The following is a 20,113-nucleotide window of genomic DNA, read 5'->3' as shown; positions in this document are numbered from 1 at the left end:
ATATATATATATATATATATATATATATATATATATATATACATATGTGTGTGTGTGTGTGTGTGTGTCTTTGCTTGGTCTTATGTATTGTTTGATTATCTTAGCATGTTCTCACTTTCTATGACAAGGTACTTGGAGTTCATCTTACTGATACATTGTTTCCCCTTGCCCAAGGATCTTCCTATTCTCCAAGGAGCCCTTATTTGTTCCATGGAGTGTAATATTACTAAAGAAGGCTGTGTATGACTATGATTATTGCTACGGGAATATCCTTATTCTGTGTGTTTCCCTTGGGAAAATATATGTTTATACAGATATTTACACAGGTATGCCTCTATCTTAAGATATATTTGAATTCTCTTAATGTCTCTGGCTCTCCATAGTATCCCACAGTCATTTGATTTTTCCATTCCTTGTTCATCTGTAAATGGCTCACCCCAAACACCATCATCCACCTTCTGTTTGTAGTTTATTCATTTGTCCAATGCCACTCTATATGCATAGCAATTTAAGAATTGTAAAGCCACATTTTTGTAAGAAACAAGCAAGGTATAAATTAAAATGCATATTCACAATGCTTTTTGCTTTTAGTGTTAAAGTTTGTAGTTATTTCCAAGGTTATTCAATTCTGTGCTCCTCCCTCCTATCTGTTCATTAAAGTTGCATCACACATTTGTGATACACTTGGATTCCTGTTGTCATGGTGTCTTCTGTATCCAGGATATCCTCCCTCATTAAATTCTTTCTCAGTTTGAATGCATATAGGCTCACCTTTTCTTCTGTAGAATTCTCTGCAATATTACATGAAATGATATAAATAGTCTCTTCGGTAACTCATTTAATTATAGTATGGGATATATGACAACCACTATTGTAGAACACATGAAATAGCTTCATACTTACAGTAAATGCCCCTTCATATAGTTAGCTCCCTCTTGACCCAAACACTTTGCTTTCTACATTGGCTTTATATACATTGTTTTTTTCCACATTTTTATATAAGTATAATTATAAGGAATAATTCTACTCTTACTTGGAAATTTTTATAAATTTCTACAAATTTCCTGTGTTAATGGCTTATTTTCTTTGATACTTAAAAAATATTGCATACCATGTTCATTCATGTATTGAAAGATATTATTTCTTATAATGTAGGTAGATTGTGAAGAAAGCTGCCAAAATCATAAATGTTCAGGGGTTTTGCATGATTATAACTTTCAGAATAATGTGGTTAAATAACCAATAGATGATGTTTGGAACACAAAGTCAGATTAAGTTTCATTTTGTATATACTGTCAGCCTGTTTTCTACATACAGTGTCATTTTTCATTGTCAACTGCAATATATAGAAGCCATTCCTCTGCATACATACTTGACAATGATTTCTATCTGATTTTTATTTCTTAGGCTTTGGAATATTAACCATTGTAATAAGTATGTGGCAATATGTCATTGTTTTATTTCCTGCTTATTGATCTTTTAAAAATGTCAGGTAACAAACTTTTAAAATTTGGTCAATGTCTATAAAGGAAGTGTTTATAAGGTAAAAGATTAGTTCTACCTAGCAATAGATATTTTCTAAATACCTGGTGTTCAATCACTACATAGATCAAGAATGCTTCAGATACTGGAGAAATCCTCACAGAAAATCCACGGAGGCTGAGCATGGCAGTGTGTTCAGTAGCTTGTAACCTCAGCCTTCTGGAGACTGGCAGGAAGATCATGACTTCAAAGCAGTCTTGGCCTACACAGAAATGTTTGCCATTAAGAAGCAAATGTACAGAGCTGGAAAAGTGGATCTGCAGTAAATAGTACCCACTATTCTTGCAGAGGGCCCAAGATCAGTTCCAAGAACTCATATCAGTAGGCTGATAACCACCTGTAACCACATATAGGGGATTGGATGCTATCTTCTGGCCTTTGTGGGCTCCTGTACTTATATGTACACATACTCATACACAATAAACAAAACCCACTAAATTCAATCTCATGTGAGAAGGAATAATTGTTCTAATTAATATTACTACCGATTATTTTGCTTATTCATTAATTTATAGAAATATAGCCATATTATTTGTACTTCTTAATATTTGGAGACTTTTATGTCTTCAAGGTCCATCTGTATATCTTTTATGAAACAGTCCCTTTTCTATATTTAATATTGTAACTAATTTTAAACAAATACTACAAATCCATGCATTCTATAACTCAGAAACATGAATAGCTTCAGTTTAGGATGGTCATGAAAAGTAATGTTATGCATAGTATTGTATTTCATTTTATACAATGTATTTATGTGTTTCTTTTTGAAATAAACTTAAAAGCAGAATTTCTACATGATAGGATAAGTTCATGTTCAGTCTTTTTAAATACTGCCAAACAGTTTCAGTATGATTAAAGCAATTTTGCTTCAAGGATTACTCAGAATATGGGTTGATTCATACTGCTTTCCAACATGACATTGTCAGAGTGTTTTGTTAATATTAGTCATTATTGTGTGTGCATGTGAGTGTCCATGTGCCTGTGTGCGACTAATCACAATTTTGTCAGCTCTGATAAGTAGTAAGGCTACACACTTTACTGACTCATACTGGCCATGTTGTTACCTACCTTTGCAAAATGATTCAAATGAGGTTTGCCCAATCTTTATTCCATTTTATGAAAATTTTACTGGCTTTTAAGACTTACGTTAGATCAATTATATTTAACCTCATCTAAATATAAGTATTGTAAAATTCTCCTGTTATTGCCTTAATTTGGGGATGCCTTTGAATTTGAAAACCAAAAGGTGGACTCAATGGAACATATTTTATTGATGTTTTAGAACTATGAAGATAAACATTTCAGTCTATGAACTTGGTACTAATAGCTTTCCTGTTGATCTTAGTTAATTTTCTATTGCTGTGGTAAAACACAAAGACCAAAGCAGTTTGGGGAAAGTCAAAAAAATTACAGATTATAGTCCATCACAGAGAGAAGTAAGAGAAGGACAAGAACACGAGCAGGAACTGAAGCAAAAGCCATAGAGGAACAATCCTTAATAGCTTGCTCTTTATGGGTTGGTTACCCTAAATTTTAGTACAACTCTGGACCAGCTGCCGAAAGTTAGCACTTCACTTAATGGCATGGTTCTCTCACATCAATAATTAATCAAGAAAATATCTAATTGACCTGCCTATACACCAAATTTATAGGGTCATTGTTTCAACTGAGATCCCTTTTTCCAAATGATTTAAAATGTCTCAAATTGATGTACAACTATCCATAGTGTTATTTAAGTTCTGCTTAATTTTATGCAATTATAGATCAACAAGTTTCAGTCTCAATTGAATATCTGATTTATTCAGTGTTGATTAGTGCTACAGTCTGTTTCACAATACTGGCTGCTGTGTTTGTCAGGATGCCTTCAATAGCTTCAGTTCTCTTCTTTTGAATTGCTTGCTTAACTTTGTGCCAATATTATTGCTTTATTTACATTATTATTTTATTTTCAGGACAGGCTCACTCAAACTAGTCTCAAACTAGTTTTTCTCCTGCCTCCCCCTGACAAATGCTGGTATTAAAAAGTGTGTCACCATGCACACTCAGCAGCATTGTTTTGCTTGGGAGAAAAAAAAAAACCTTATGTTTGTAAGTATGTTTCAATTTCATTCCATTTCTTCAGAGCGTATGCACACACATATATATTCTAGGCACAACATAAAAATTTATAAATAGTCTTTAAATTTCCCTAAACAATTTAAAATGTACTGTTATTCTTACGTGTCAATAGTAAGACTGTCTTTGAATAGGAGGATAACTTTGAGGGAATTGACATATTTCTATCATCTCTTGAAATTTATAAGCATTGTGTTATCACATTCCTTTAGATCTTTCATTTTCTACAACATTTTCAGGTTTATGTGTATCTTTAACACCTTTTGAAACTTCCATTACTAGTATTTGATATATCATGTTTTTATAAATAGCATGCTTTCTATTTTGTGTTCTAATTGAACTTTACTGATATTTCAAAATGATTAAATTCTTATTTTGCATTTTGACCTTGTACTGTGTAACCATTTGGAATTGATATTTTAATTCTAAAGCTATCTGCACAGTATTTCGGAATAAGGCATAGTAAAATTAATGCAAATAGTGATAATTTTGTTTTTCTTTTCAAAACTATCCTTTTTTTCCCCTTGTGTCGTATTTTATTAACTAAAACCACCATGGTAATGTGACGGAGAACTGAGAATCACAGATATCCCAGGCTCAATCCAATTCCAAGACGAAACATTTTTTAAATTGAAAATAGGTTTTTATTTCTCACACCAAATAACCTGTTACAGTTTTCTCTCCCTCTACTCCTCCCAGGTCTTCCCTGCCTCTTCTCCTGTCTAGATTCACTCCCGTTCTGTTTCTCATTGGAAAAAGAAAATGAAGACATCTAAAGGATGATAAAATAAAATGAAATATAGTATAATCAAAACAAAAAAATCAGAATAGGAAAAACCAAGCAGAAAGACAAGAGGCCCAGAAGGGCACAAGAAACAGATACAGGCCGGGTGGTGGTAGCACAAGCCTTTAACCCAGCACTTGGGAGGCAGAGGCAGGTCGATTTCTGAGTTCGAGGCCAGCCTGGTCTACAGAGTGAGTACCAGGACAGCCTGGACAACACAGAGAAACCCTATCTTGAAAAAAAAAGAGAGAGAGAAACAGATGCAAACACAGAGACCTAATTTGTTCACTCAGGGATCTCACAGAAATGCAAAACTAGAAGGTATAGTATATGCACAAAAAAACCTGTAGGGTAAAGTAAGTAAATTAAATAAATAAATAAAAATAAAAACAGACAGATAAGAAAGAAAGAAAGAAAGAAAGAAAGAAAGAAAGAAAGAAAGAAAGAAAGAAAGAAAGGAAGGAAGAAAAAAAGAAAGAAAGGAAGGAAGGAAGGAAGGAAGAAAGAAAGCCCTTATATGACAATATGAGACAAGGAAAATCCTATTTGCCTTTGACTTCAGTTCCTGTTGACTACCTACTGCTAGGCATGATGTTGTGTTTTATAAAAAAAGAAAGAGGGCCAAGGATATGTTTTGTAGAGGCATGATATGGTGTGGGAGAAGAGGGTGCCTCTATGGGCCCATGCTAAAGCATCCCCCTGAAGTACCAGCCATAAGATGTACATAGTATGGAATAGAGTTTATTTAGGGCATAGGGAGGGGATTTGAGGGGGTAATAGAGACAGAGGGAGGGAAGGAGGGGGAGGGAGAAAGGGAGGTAGAGAGAGAGGGAGGGACAGAGGGAAGGAGGAGGGAAGAGAGAGACAGAGACAGAGCGAGAAGAGTAGAGGCTATGAACAGATCAAAGGGAGAGGTAGGGGGAAGGAAATGGGGAGAGAAGGGACAGAGGGGGAAGAGGGTAAGGGACCAAGAGAGCAAGAGGGTGAGGAGGGAGCAAGCAGTCCCTTTTATAGTGAAGCATACCCGGCTGTTGCCAGGTAACTGTCGGGTAGAGCCAAGAAGCAATGCTAACACATGGGGCCTACACTGAAGAGCAATTTGTTTTCCTAGTGGGATTCTCTTGAAGGGAACTAGATTTTCATTTGCAAGTGGTTATTCCTTGATTATTGCAGGACCTTGTTCAGCCATCATCAGAGAAGGTTCCTCCTACAACAAATACAGAGAGCCACCGTCAGACCATATGTAGCCTCAGGACACCCAGCCCTAAAAGGGATGTCTCCATCAAATCCACCCCTCAGAGCTCAAGAAACCTTGTGGAAAAGGAAGTGGAGAGTATAAAATCCAGATAGAGATAGGGATAGAGAATTCCAAGGAATCAAGACACTCTTTGACAACAGGCTGATGCTCATAAGAACACACAGAGACTGTGGCAGCATGCACAGGGCCTGCACAGGCCTGCAACAGGTCATCACATACACTCATCTCTAACCCAGAAACTGTCTCCAACTGATAACCACTGGTAGGAGGAAGGTTTAAAAATTAACCTGAGTATTTATTATAGTTTTTCAAAATGTTAAGAGTGTATTTTTTAACGATTAATTGATATTAAACTGTAAGGCATTCTGTATTTAATAAGGTGATTACCTGGTTTTTCCTTCTGTTTTCCATTAGTGTTGTGGGTTACATTGACTTTTCTTTAATAGATAAGGAGCTTTTTGTTTCTGGTCTCTGGAATTAATGCTTGGATGAAATGCTTTATTTCTTAATTTGAATTGTTAACGTTTTTCAAAGGTTTTCCAGCCATATTGATAAACTAATTTGCTTTTGTCTTTCATTTAAATTTTTTTCAATAAATTTTGATGTCCCTTAAACTTATGATATTTCTTTAAAGTGACTTTTAAAAAAATTACATTGTGAAGTAGTCTTCGTTCTCTAGAAAACATAATGAAAAGTGTTTTCTTCTGTTAAAGTTTGAAAACATTTACCTGGAGTCACCTGTGCTTACTCTGCCTCTCTCTCTCTCTCTCTCTCTCTCTCTCTCTCTCTCTCTCTCTTTCTTCTCCTCCTCTTGCTCATCTTCCTCCTTTTCCTCTTCTCCTCTGTCTATTGCCCTTCATCTTCCTTTTTCTCTTCTTCCTTCTCCATTTCTCCTCCTCCACCTCTTCTTCAAAATTGATACTTTCAGACAATACATCCCAATCACTGCCTCCCTCCCTCCAACCCTCCCAGCTCCCTCCCACCTCCAGTCTTCCTCACATCTGCTCCCCTCCATTTCCTCTTTCTCAGAGGCTCAGGATTTTCTTCCTTGTGAAGTACTTAGCTGAAGACGGTGTGGGAGAATATTCAACATCTATTTCAGCTGCCAGTTTGTGCAAACTGTTCTGCATGGAAAACAGAATTTAAAACATGTATTAATTTGTCCTAAATTTGAAATCAATGAACACAAACAAGCCCAGATTTTCTTATTTTCTTTTTTTAGTGTCTATAGGAAGTTGATGATCCTGATGACGGTTATGTGTGTCTTATCATTTCTTCTTGAACACTCTCACTAAGAGTTTTATTATTTTATACTCTTAAAAGAATTAACTTATACATTTCATTACATTTGAATTTATATGTCCTTTTACTTCTATTTTATGATGCGTTGTGCCTATTTTATGCTTTATTTGCATGTTATGTGATGTTTCTCTTACTTGTTTTTAGACTTTTGTTTTTTATAATATATATCCATCTTTATATTTAGGTTGTAAACTTCTCTGTGAGTACAGCTTAACTGGATTTCAAGAGCCTTGCTTTAATTTCTTTTTCATTTTCACTTACTTTAAAACATATTCTAATTAGCATTATAATTTGAAAATTTATTATTTAATTTTTACTTATTTGAAATTTCTTTAAGTGAAGGTCTCCTTCTGAAGCACAGGCTGGTCTCAAACTTGTGATCATTTCCCTTGGTCTCTCAGGCAATGACTGACAGGTAAGCACTGCCACATCGAGCTCTTTGGGGATTTTCTAATTAAATTTCGGTACTTATTCTTAACTTAACCTTACTGTGGTGAGTCAGTAGGTTCTGCATGAAAACAGTCCTTCCAAAGGTTTTCAAACTTGAGTCATAACTTAAAATATGATGTGTTTTAGAATCACATTTTGCTTGCACTAGAAATGTAAAAAACCACGTCAACCTCCACACAGTTGAACGCATGTACATCTGGGTAGTTTGATGAATCTTTTTCTACTGGTCTTACTCAATGATTCTTGAATTCATGTGCTGTTCATAAGGCAGTGAGAGAAATCTACAGCTGTGTTTTTCCCTTGCCTTTGTTTGATTGTTTTTATGCATTTACCTTTGTGTAAGACACTCCGAGGTACATTTTTAAGTACACACAATCTAAAAGTGTCAAAATTTATATAGAATGGATGTTTATTGTTACAACACATATCTATACTTAGAAATTATAAATGTAATTTTATATTACATTCATCTTTTAAATATTGTTTACATGAAACATTTTTCCAACATTTTACTTATGAACTTCCTGTATGCTTTTCTTTCTTTCTTTTTTTTTAAAGATTTTATTTAAGTATATTAGTACACTGTCATGTCTTCAGACACACCAGAAGAGGGCATCAGATCCCATTACAGATGGTTGTGAGCCACCATGTGGTTGCTGGGATTTGAACTCATGACTTCTGGAAGAGCAGTCGTTGCTCCTAATAGGAGAGCCCTCTTACCACCCATGCTTTTCTTTAAATTGTGTTATTGTAAAGTGAACCTCGTGGAATTTATTTATGTTATTCAGAATGATAATCCCTGTAGAACAATTTCCTAGCTACTCAGAAGAGTAATGCCATTACTGCAGTATCCGTTGTATATATTTGACTTTTCCAGGTCTTCTATTCCTGTTATTGCCTTCTTTTGGAATTATCAACTAATTTCAATAGCCATGTTCAGTTTCCTCTCATTTTTTAACACATAACCCAGAGACGATAAGGCCTATCTGCTATATGCCATGTGTTTATTTTTTCTTATTCAGGACACATACAGTTTCCTGATCAACTTTGATGCTGTTTTTCTATATTATAATATGTATATGTACATATAGATGTGTATACATACATATATATATATACTAAATGATACAAACTTTTAAAGAAACTCTGGTATGAAAGCTAATGATTACTTACTTTTAACTAAATATTTATCATTTCCTCTTTTTCATAAAGGTCATTCAACTGAACAGACCATTCTCCTATTAAAATCCTGGTTCTAGGATTTATTTCTCTATAAAATATTGGTAATAAAATGTATAAGCTTTTTAATTTAGGAAGTCATCATTTGGCTCTTGTTTCTGGAGTGCACCTTAACTTCAGCAGTACGTTAATGCGAGTGAGCACCATCAGCACTCCTGCGAGTGAGCACCATCAGCACTCCTGCGAGTGAGCACCATCAGCACTCCTGCGAGTGAGCACCATCAGCACTCCTGCGAGTGAGCACCATCAGCACTCCGCAGCGCTTGTACATTTCATCACCCTGCCTTCTGGCTGGTGCCTTTCTCTAGGCTTCTCCTTTGAAGACAGAATATCTTTCTACCATGGCTGCATTTAACATTTTCACTATTTCTTTTTGGTTTTCAGACGATCTATGATGTGCCCAGATATGTTATTCTTTGTACATATAACTCCAGGGCTATGGACCTTCTGGAATTGGTTCATTCTTATTTTGAAAACTACATTTTGAAAGCTCTTTATCAGAGCTTCTTAAAATAATTCATCCTTCCACAGACATTCTCCTTCCCTTCTGGTGCACAACAGGCAAATGCTAGACCATTCATAGAAGGGCATTTGTTTCTCAGCCAGTTATTACTTTATCTACCCTTTTATTTTTAAAAAAAAATAAAATAAAATAAAACCAGGTCTTATTTATAAGAGATTTCACATATTTTCTGTTTTATGTATTTTTATTATCTTTGATTTTTTATCTTTGCTTTTAAAACTTTGTTTATTAATTTGTTTATTTTGTTCTTTTTTTATTAGATATTTTCTTTATTTACATTTCAAATGTTATTTCCCCTTTCCCAGTTCCCTCCCCCCTTGAAATCCGGCTATCCCATTTCCCTTCCGCTGCTTCAATGAGGGTTCCTCCGCCCATCCACCCATGCCTGCCTCTCCACCCTGGCATTCCTCTACACTGGGCATCAAGCCTTCACATTTCCAAGGGCCTCTCCTCTCACTGATGCCCAGCAAGGCCATCCTCTGCTACATATGCGTCCGGAGCCATGAATCTCTCTATGTGTACTCTTTGGTTGGTGGTTTAGTCCCTGAGAGGTCTGGGGGGGGGGGTCTAGTTGGTTGATATTGTTGTTCTTCCTATGGGTTTGAAAACCTCTTCAGCTCCTTTAGTCCTTTCTCTAACTCCTTCATTAGGGACCCCCATGCTCAGTCCAATGGTTGGCTGCGAGCATCTGCCTTCATATTTGTCAGGCTCTGGCAAAGCCTTTTAGAAGACAGCTATATCAGGCTCCTGTCAGCATGCACGTGTGGGCATCCACAATAGCGACTGTATATGGGATCGAGCCCCAAGTAGGGCAGCCTCTGGATGGCCTTTCCTTTAGTCTCTGCTACTCTTTGTCTCCACATTTCCTCCCGTGAGTATTTTGTTCCCTCTTCTAAGAAGGATTGAAGCATCCTTTCATTTTAGCTAGAAACTTTCTGTTAGCTTCCTATTGGCCTCAGTGGATGGATGAAGGATTACTTGATTACTTGGATGGAGGGATCAGTTACATACTTGTTGTTTTGGTTTTTTTGTTTTTTGTTTTTTTGTTTTTTGTTTTTGTTTTTTGGTGTTTCAAGTCAGGATTTCTTTGTATAGCCCTCTTTGGCCTCAAACTCAGAAATCCACCTGCCTCTGTGCTGGGATTAAAGGCATGTGCCACCACTGCCCGGCTTTTGTTGTTTGTTTGTTTTGTTTTTTATTTGGGGGTGTAACAATAACATACTTGATGATAGAAAGATTCATGTTAGGTGGACAAATGTATAGATAGATACATAGCTATTTAAAAATGAGATACTAAAATATACATGAAGGACAGTGTGTAGAAGAAACTTTGGGATGAACTTGAATGCATGTGTGCATAGCAGATAGTGTGTATCAAACAATTATTTATTTGTTTATTTATAGATATACATTTGTTCACCAATTCATCAGTTCATGTATTTATAGTGTTGGTAGTTATAGTCATGTATACTTACTATATGTAAGGGTTATCAGTATGTCATTTCTTAGATTTTCATTTATTTTTTTCCAAAAAAATATTTCCTTGCCTCTCATGCCTCCAAGGAGGATACATCTGCCTCTAGAGCTGGTAGATGAAGGTAGTTAACATTCTTCTAGGTAGAATGTAATTTTAAGTTAATGACTCCTTTCTTTCTAGACTCCCATGCTTAATGCCTTCTATATCTGTTACTTCTAGGCTTACAGCCTCTGGGTGGATTGCCCTGTTGTAAAAGACAGTATGATTGTTTTTCTCTTTCCTAAAAATAATGGGGAGCTTGGAACTTAGAAAAACATTCTATACAGTTTTTAAAACAACATTTTTTAATTCATTGAGGATTTCATACTCTATATCTTGATCATATTTATCCTCCCAACTCCTCCCAGATCCACACCTCCCTACCCATTCAATTTCCTGCTTTTTAAAAAGTTTTTGTTAATAAATATAATTATATCATTTCCCCCTTTCTCTTCCCTCCCCCTAACCCAGCCCATATACCACTCCCCCACCCCTATCTTTCTAAAATGCAGTCTCTTCTCTTTAACCCCACACTCTCCCCACCCCCAGTTTTAAAGCTCTTCAATCCTGTTTTCTATTGTCCAAATGTTTTCAGGTGTAAAACCAACCACTAGAGCATGATCAGTCTACCAGGGGCCACACCTTTAAAGAAAATTTACTGTCTCTTTCTCAGCAGCTATCAAATAATAATAGCTTCTTACCTATGGGTAGAATTTAATTCCACCATCATCTGTTTCTCTGTGTTGTGATTTTGTCTGTTTTGCATTCACACAAATCTTATGCATGCTGTCACAACTGCTCTGCTGTGTTCCAAACCCACGATTTCAGTGAAGTCATCTACCACCTTGAGTTCCTACAGCTCTCACTCTCCTCACTTCTGCAAGGATACTTGAGCCTTGGGAGGAAGGCTTATACAGATGTTCCATTTGAAGCTAAGCCCTCCACAGTCTCTTATTCTCTGGAACTTGATCAGTTGTGGGTCTCTGTGTTAATCACCATCAACTGAAAGAAGAACCTTCTATGGTGAAGGTTGGGGGATATAATAATCTATGGATATAACAATGAGTCTTCAGGAGCTAGTTTAATACTATCTTTTAGAAAAATAATAGTAGGTTCTTCCCTGGGCTCTATAATCTATCTTGCCCCAGCTTCCTGGCCACAACTATGATGCCAGCTCTAATGTTCATCTTGTGGGGCAGGTTTTACAGCCACTCAGAACGTGTTTAGTTACTTCCATGGCATCTGCACCACCACTCACCAATGGGGCTTGCTATCTTTCCAGGCCAGTTGTATTGTAAAATGTAGGTCTCACAGAATCTCCTTTCACCTTCAACTATTTTTATTTTTTATCTTTCTGTGCCTACTTTTCTTGGTACATGGTCCCTCTAATGTAATATTCTGCAGAAACATTGATTTGTTATTGTTACTATATGTTTTTGTAGACTCTTAGCTGTGATCTTCCTGCATTCTGCCACTTTGTAATGCTTCTACCTGTACAGAATATAGTGATGGGTGTAAAGATCCCCCAATATTTAGAACCAAGGCCCTTGGAGATAGTTGCTTTATTTTTTAACTCTTGTAGGGCACTTCAGGACATATTAAGGCTAATGGTACCACTCCTTTTGTAGCCCTCCAAAACCAGAGAGTTTGCTTTTCTGGTTCCTTAATGATTGTCCTCAGTCTTTTTCCAGACTATGTCCTAGTTTGTCCCTTTAAATGGATATTTGTGATCAGACACACACAGAGACATACACACACACACACACACACACACACTCACAATATTGATCATAATTTCCCCATTATCTTTATACTATACTCATTCTACAGACTGAACATGTTTTTCTCCAGGAAGTCTTCCTCCAATGTACAGAATTTGTTTCATTCTGTTTAATGTGTCTGCGACCCACTGTGATTAATTAGTGTGGTTTTTGTCTGTTTTGGTTTTTGTGTTTATTCACTCATTTGTTTGTTTTGAGCCTAGGTCTTTCCCCATAGCCTTCACTGGCTTGGCACTGGCTATGTAGATCTGGCTGATCTCAACCTTTCTATAAGCTTCCTAGCTTCCCGCGTGCTGGCATCGCAGGTATGCACTTCCATGACCAGCTCCCCTTATTATCCTTTAATGCAGACACTGTAAAAGTAGGTGGATATGAGGCACTCGAGAACTTTCAAAAGTCAGATGAACACAAATGTACAGCTATCAAAAGTTTTAATTACCATTACTCATGACTAACAGGACATATCCATACTACTAACTGATTGGTAGCACAAAATGAAAATCAAGGTAAGTAATGACACCTTAAAATTATTTTGCAGGTTCAAACTGAGCTTCCAGTTTTTGCACCACCATGCATATTTATTGGTAGATATTGGCTGAAGAAGGAAGCACAAAAGCTGCCATAAGCTTTTATAAGTATTTGTTTAGATTTCACACACAGACACACACACACACACACACACACACACACACACACATGTTGGGAACCATGAGAGCCCTGAGATAAACATACTGCCCCCGCTAATTGAGAACCCTAAGACTAACTTCCTGCCTGACAATCACAAGGATGCGGCTTGACCCTGGGAAAAGAACATTCACGGAAATCCACCCCCTCCTCACCTGTCATCCACCCCCTCCTCACCTGTCACCCCGGAGCTCAACCCCAGAAGATTTTGTAGACTTCCTTCTCCCTCCTTCCTCTCCCCCTCCCTCCAAGATTTTTGCTTTAAATATGCTCTCCTCAACCAAGTAAACGGCTCTTGACAAGCAATGCTTCCTGGAGTCCTGTCATCTCTCTCGCCCATTCTTTATTCACAGGTTGTGACCCTCCTCGTTCCCCCGAATAACGTGACCTGCAGGACAGGTCACACACACACACACACACACACACACACACACACACACAGACACACACACATGATGGGCTATAATTAGATATTGAAAAATATTTTCCCTTAAATTTTAAAATAAAACAAGTTTTTATCCCAGACTTCTCCAAGGGAGAATACAGCGAGGTCCTGTTTCCTTAAGGTAGTCTGCTGAATTGTCCTCTTTGTGTCCTTAAGTGGTCTGCAGGGAGGTTGTATTTCCTTAACATGGAATATAGTAGTCACCATGCTCTGGCTTTAGTTTTATTCAGCGAGTCACAGGGTAATACAGTCATAAGTAATGCTCAAGTCACAAAAACTTTGTTTTCTTTAAATTTTCAAAGTCAAACTGCTTTATTTTTATTTTACATAGTTCTGGTTGAAACTAAAAAGAAAATACTTTAATTAAACATTTTTCCAATGAATGATTAATTGCTTTAAAACAAATGGAAAGGTGAATAGTGCATAGAAGAAATCTCATTTTTGTGCTAATAAACTATAAAAAGGGTCCCTAGATAAAAGCTTTATGCTAAGTTTGAGTGTCAACAATTATATTGCCACTTAATATTAGAAATTAACTAATGGATAATCTAGTGGGGATGGCTTAGATTCACTTGTAATTATTTTTAAAATCTAAATACTTAAATTAAGAAGCAAATTACCTTTGATATCATAGATTTTTCACTTGTGATTGACAGACTCCATCCTGCTCTGCACTAGGGAACAAGAAGATGGGGTATGCTATGGGTGGGACACCTGGGATAAGCTTTCTCATCCTGAATACTGAACAGTCCATAAGTATGGATACAAATGCTAATAACTATGTTTGTATAATATATATCCACCCATAGTGTTATGTTCAAATGTATGGTCCACAATGAATCTTGGGCTTCAACTTTCACAGGTCATATCTTTAAGCAAGTAGATAATGACCTTGGGTGAGTCTCAGGTTTAACACCTGAAAACCCTATGCCAGAGGATGGAAGAAGACAGGGTAGGGAGCATTCTAAAAGAACTGTTCTATTTGCCAAATCAAGGAAGCGAATAAGGGACATGCAAATCCCTGGGGTGCATCTGGTAGATGCTCTCTAATCTCTTCCCTATTCAGACCTCATTTCCTCTCTCAACAATACCTTCTACAGCAATCAGGAACCATTCACAGAGCTGGTTCTTTCTTAGGTTATTTATTATTTGTGCCTATCAGCTTGATGAATAGAGGAGCAGGCTCAGGAGCAGATGCATATGACCTAGTTTTCTGTGCCAGCCTCTCCTGCCTTTGCTTTCCCCTGTGGGAAGATCTGCAGTGGACCATTGATTGGGAGTAGCTTTAGATGAGTAAAGGCAAAATTAGTCTTTATTTACCCTGTGTACCCCTATTCAGCACCAATCATGAAGGGCACTATGAAGTGCAAATATATTTGCCTTTTGCTGTCTCCGCTAAAGGCTTACAGGTTACCAAGAAACATAAAACATACTTTTCCCTTTCCTGCCCTGCCACCAGCACAAGGATGCCGGCAGCATCCTTGAACTGGAGTTAATTTCTCTTAGAAAACTTTACTTTTCCTTCTCTTATTTTTAGCTTCAGACTTGTGATCTTTGTTATTGACCCTGTGAATTACAGCCTTCTGAAGCATTGGGAGCTTTTAGGCTTCTCTGAGAGTCTCTGTATGCACTCTCACAGACATACATTCTCACTAAGCCCTGTTCCTTACATTTCGGGAGCAAGCAATGTCTGTCCCTTCTCTAATACTCTCCTGCCTTCCTGGATTTATGCATTACCTGAGTTCATCACATCCTAGCCTCTGGGTGTATTTCCTAATGAAATTTTAAAATAGGAAGGCCTTCCTCCCTTGGTTAAGGAATCCAATGACTTTTTGCATTTGTGGCAATGCACCAAAGCTCTTGTGTACAGATGACAAGAAAGGGGGTAGAGATGGATAGCAGGCAATGGTGCTTTGTGTATCTACAGAGGCAGCTAAGCAGTGAGTAGCCTTTAATTCAATTTTAGGTACAGTTCAGGAAAAACAAAGCAAGACTAGCTGCCATCTCAGACCATAGAGCTCAAAACTTATGTCCTCTTTGTCCCTGTAATTGGACTCACAGTGACATATAGTGGCCAAGAACTTGAGTTCTGCAGCTAGATTATCCAGGTTTGAAGGATTCTGACTTTTTGAGGGATTCTGACTTGGCCAAGGCAAATTATGGGGCTCCACAGTGTCTTACATAATACCTTTGTTCTCCAGTCTCTTGGGGGTAAAATGTAGACCTCTATTTCTGCTTTTTAGGTTTCTGAGATTTAATAAGGCAGGTTTCAGCATCTAATACCTAGCATCTAGCATCTATGAGCCTGCATGAGTGTAGTTATGGTTATGGTTACTTTAACCCTGATATCTACAACAGTACTCATACTTATCTCAATGTTGGTACTTACAAGCAATCATGTAGCCTCTGACACTCTAGCATCTTATCAATCCACTCTGAAGTACATTATATAAGGCATGTGTCTTCCAGTGTAGGTGAGGGTTGTGATTAAGCAAACCCAAATAGGATCCTGTATTACACTGTCTCTATGCTTGCCTTCTTCCTATGGGTCATGAAGAAAATCAGCACCATAGTGAATGAGTAGGCTTATTCTACTGGAGTCATAGTGAGTGAACAGGCTGATTCTACTGGAAAGACAAAGGATGCTTCTCTGGGCAAAGTAGCAATTTAAGGGCTCAGTGCCCCAAGTTTGTTCAGGATGCCCAAAAGTCTTAACTTTAAAGATTCTACATCTTTCCAATTAGTGCCTTCATGTTATAGACAGCTAGAGTGGAAGAGAATTCAATTTGCATTATAAGGCAACTAGTCTAAGATTCTTGGTTTGATTTTTCCATTAACTTTAGCCCATTGGCTATAGAGAAGAAGAAACACATCTAAGCAGGTAAAAAGACTTCCTGACTCTGCATGCAGTGTTTGAGCCAACAGTTTAAAAACTCAAGCTTTTTGGTTGGTGGATCAGTCCCTGGGGAAGTTTCAAGGTGCATTGGTACCCAGAGGTTCTTCTGCCTTCTCAGAGGTGAAAGATATGAGGAAGGGATGATGATGTGTGAGATGGAACTAAAAGGAAGGGGGCTTCAATAGGGATTTAAAGTGAGTAAATAAATTTGGAAAAAATATGGAAAAAAATCCCCTGACGTTCCCTAAAAGAAAAAGAACAAAAGAATTTCCAAGCTTTTTCTTTTTCTTAGTTTGTTAATAAATATTAGTAATAACAAGCTAAAGTCTCAGTACATTCCTTAGTTTGACAGTGTTCAAAATAATCACATGCTTGTTTATGCAGACCCTTGCTTATTGTAAGTATTGTATTAGCAGAATCTCTGGGATAACTTGTAGTCCTGTGGCCAGACCTCACCTCAGGCTTTCAGTGCTCTTTTCACTCTGTGTGTGTGCTAACATTGTCTTTAAATGGAACTAGATTTGAAATATCTAGAACCAATCAGGAATATTCGTCTTTAAGATTCCTACCTCAGAAGCACCACTGGTCCCCAAATCTGTCTTAGTCAGGTAAGCATGTCATAACAAAGTAGCACACACTGATAGCTTAAGCAAGACAAATGTGTGCTCTGATATATAGTGAGCCCATAAGTCCAATATGAAGGCCATCAGTGTACAATGTTCTGCAGAGGCCTGTCTTTGTGTCTCCAGTCTGTCTGCTACCTTCTCATTTTGCTCTCTCACAGACTATTTCACTGTGTGTATTCCTGTCAGCCTGCCTGTTTGTGTGTATGCTTGCTTATGTACTTGCTTGCTTTGTATGTTTATTTGCTTGCTTGCTTGCTTGCTTGCTTGCTTCCTTCCTTCCTTCCTTCCTTCCTTCCTTCCTTCCTCCCTCCCTTCCTTCTTCCTTCCTTCCTTCTTCTTTCTCTTTCTTTCTTTCTTTCTTTCCTTCCTTCCTTCCTTCCTTCCTTCCTTCCTTCCTTCCTTCCTTCTCTCTTTCCTTGATTATCTTTCTTCTTAAAAGAACATCAGGTTGCCAGAGACTCTGGCCATTTACAGTCAGTCCTATTTATAAGGGGCCCGTCTTTATTACTCCATTTCGTTTTTATATTCTTCTAAGCCATATTTCCAAACACAGGAACATTACAAGTAGGGACTTCCCACATGAATTTAAGAGGATAGTATTCAGTTCAGTATGAGCTGTGAAGATGGTTCAGTGTATGAAATCACTTGCTACACAAAACTGACTACCTGAATTCATTCTCTGGAATCCATCAGGGGAGGAGAAACTCCTAAAAGTTATCCTCTCATCTTCCCCAACACACCCCTAATACTCACACATATGTATCACATTCACATGCACACACTGATGCAAAATGTTTTAGTTCAGTTTATAACATACCAATGTGGTACCACTTTCTGGTGAGCAATGAAAGAGATTACTGGTGTGCTGCTACCTCTGGGAGATGCAGCCAGACACTGGTGGTTGTGGACTTTAGAAACTCCTCCTCATGGGAGCCGACTTGAGTGTGATTGGGATCTTGACTTTTGCTGCAGAAAAGAATTTTAGAATAAGTCAGTATGCAGCAACTTGGTATCTGTTAAGTTAAAAAGAGTATACACTTAAATTCAGGTGAAACATTAAGGGACCGAGGCATTTGCCTAAGGCATTGCTATGCAGTTTTTGGCATTCTGATGTAATTTTGTATAAATAATATAATTTGCAGCAAGGTTCAAAGTTAAACAAAACTTACCACTTAAGTTAAAAGTTGGAGCTGGTTAATTTGTTTTTCCTAAAGAAATTCTTTCACTAAACGAAATTGCAGTGTAGTTGAGGAGGAGTGCTGTTCAGGGTTCAGGTGCCGGAGTCGGAGGAGTTCTAATACAGTCAAGAGTCACCTATGCCTTCGCTTTCAGCATAGTTATCTGCTGCTTTAATACTCTTAGTTGAAACATCTTTCAGGAAAGGGACTTTCCCCTCCATGCATCACAATGTCTATGGAGACAGTCTTTACAGCTATTTGAATGTTGCCAATTGTGGTGAAATTCATGGTTCTCAGCCATTAAAATATATGAAGTGATTTTTTTTCCCTTCCCACCCCTTCCCGTTTTTCCCATTCTGCTCAGGTTAAAGCTTTTCAATAAATTATTGGCATGGGTCTAAGGCTTCTAACCTTTTTTTACTCAGGGAAGGAGTCGAATTTTTAAAGATTAATTTTTAATTATGTATACATAAGTTTCTCATATTTGGATATATGCATGGGAGTATAGGTGCCCAAGGAGGCCAGAGGAATCATGTTGCCTAGAGGTGAAGTTACAGATGGCTGTGAACTCTCTGGTATGACTGGTGGGAATCAAACTTGGGTCCTCTGCAGGCGCAGAATCTCCAGTTCCATAGTATTTCTTTTTAAACAATTACTCCACCAGATATAATGAGATATTTAGAGAAACTGATATTCAAAACATACTTACCTGACAACTGGGGAATCTTATGCCCATGTCTCATGGGGGTGTTTATCTGTTTGTTTAATTTTAGCTGTATTTTTGAAAATGCCATACACACCTACAGTATATCTTGATCATGTACACTCCTCATGTCCATCCTCCAACTCCCTCCATATCCATTCATTATGCCTGTCACCCAACTCTATGCCCTCCTTTTAAAGAAGTTAGTTAGTTAATTTTAACACACAAACTCCAATTAGTACTAGCCATATATGCACAGGGATGAGGTTATCCAATGGGACAGGGAGATTCTACCAAGGGCAACACTCCTTAAAAAAAAAAAAAAAAAGGGACTCCCTCTCTATGTAGACTTCAATTGCCAAAACACTTCAACTGAGGTGCTGTCTGGGAGCCTCTCCTCATTTGGAATGCTGAAAGTTTTAAATGGCTATTATTGTGTAGGTAGCAATAGCTATTGTGAGTCATAGTTTCATAGTCATTTTGCTTCTCCTTCCAGAATGTTCTCTAAGTCTTGGAGCAGGGAAGTGATATAGATGTTCCATCTTTAGCTCTGAAAGATGCTATGTAAGTTACTGTGAAAGAAAACACATCAATATCTCAATACTCGTATCAACTATCTCACCATGCATTCTAAGACACCAGCCTGTAAGATGAGATGTGTTCCCTGGTGCAATAGTGGTTAAAGTTTATGGGGTAACCAAATGCCCTCTTTATTGGATTTGAAACCTGTTATGCAAGAAGGAATTCATGCTTGGTATTGTAAACATGATCAAAATCCATAGTTAGGGGAGTCTTAGGTCTCAGGGAAGAACACATTGACATTATTTTTCTAAATTATGTTGTCTAAATATTTATGTCAATAGGTATGTGCTGCCTCTAAACTGAGAGAATCTTCTTATTGTAGTTGGCCATGGTTAATATAGAAACTCGTTACTACTCAGGTGATGAGAATAAGGAACTTGCAGGCTCATGCATTCCTTAGGATTTTGATTAGGGAACACTGGATTTTCTTTTTTTTTTTTATGCAGAACTATTTTATTTTATTTATTTATTTATTTATTTTTAGATATT

General features: G+C 37.4%; 1 long non-coding RNA gene across 3 annotated transcripts in view; it reads right to left on the bottom strand.

The window, feature by feature from the left end:
- The window catches only part of LOC116072848, a 34,667-nt gene extending 15,229 nt beyond the window's left edge, over nucleotides 1-19,438 (bottom strand). Inside the window, exons 1-5 of one of the 3 annotated variants that reach the window (XR_004111569.1) lie at nucleotides 19,049-19,438; nucleotides 18,331-18,572; nucleotides 17,979-18,127; nucleotides 6,699-6,823; nucleotides 6,118-6,374 (exon numbers count right to left, since the gene is read on the bottom strand). This is a non-coding gene — a long non-coding RNA (uncharacterized LOC116072848). Of the gene's footprint in view, nucleotides 1-1,586; nucleotides 1,745-5,254; nucleotides 5,649-6,117; nucleotides 6,375-6,698; nucleotides 6,824-17,978; nucleotides 18,128-18,330; nucleotides 18,573-19,048 lie in introns of those variants that run through there. The other 2 variants (XR_004111568.1, XR_004111570.1) reach the window with 2 other exon arrangements.
- Between the last annotated feature and the right edge of the window lie 675 nt (nucleotides 19,439-20,113).

The sequence above is a fragment of the Mastomys coucha genome, unplaced genomic scaffold (assembly GCF_008632895.1).
Source record: "Mastomys coucha isolate ucsf_1 unplaced genomic scaffold, UCSF_Mcou_1 pScaffold23, whole genome shotgun sequence".
NCBI classification, from domain to species: Eukaryota; Metazoa; Chordata; class Mammalia; order Rodentia; family Muridae; genus Mastomys; species Mastomys coucha.
Note: the sequence above shows the minus strand (reverse complement) of the source record. Positions and strands in the feature narration are given on the sequence as shown.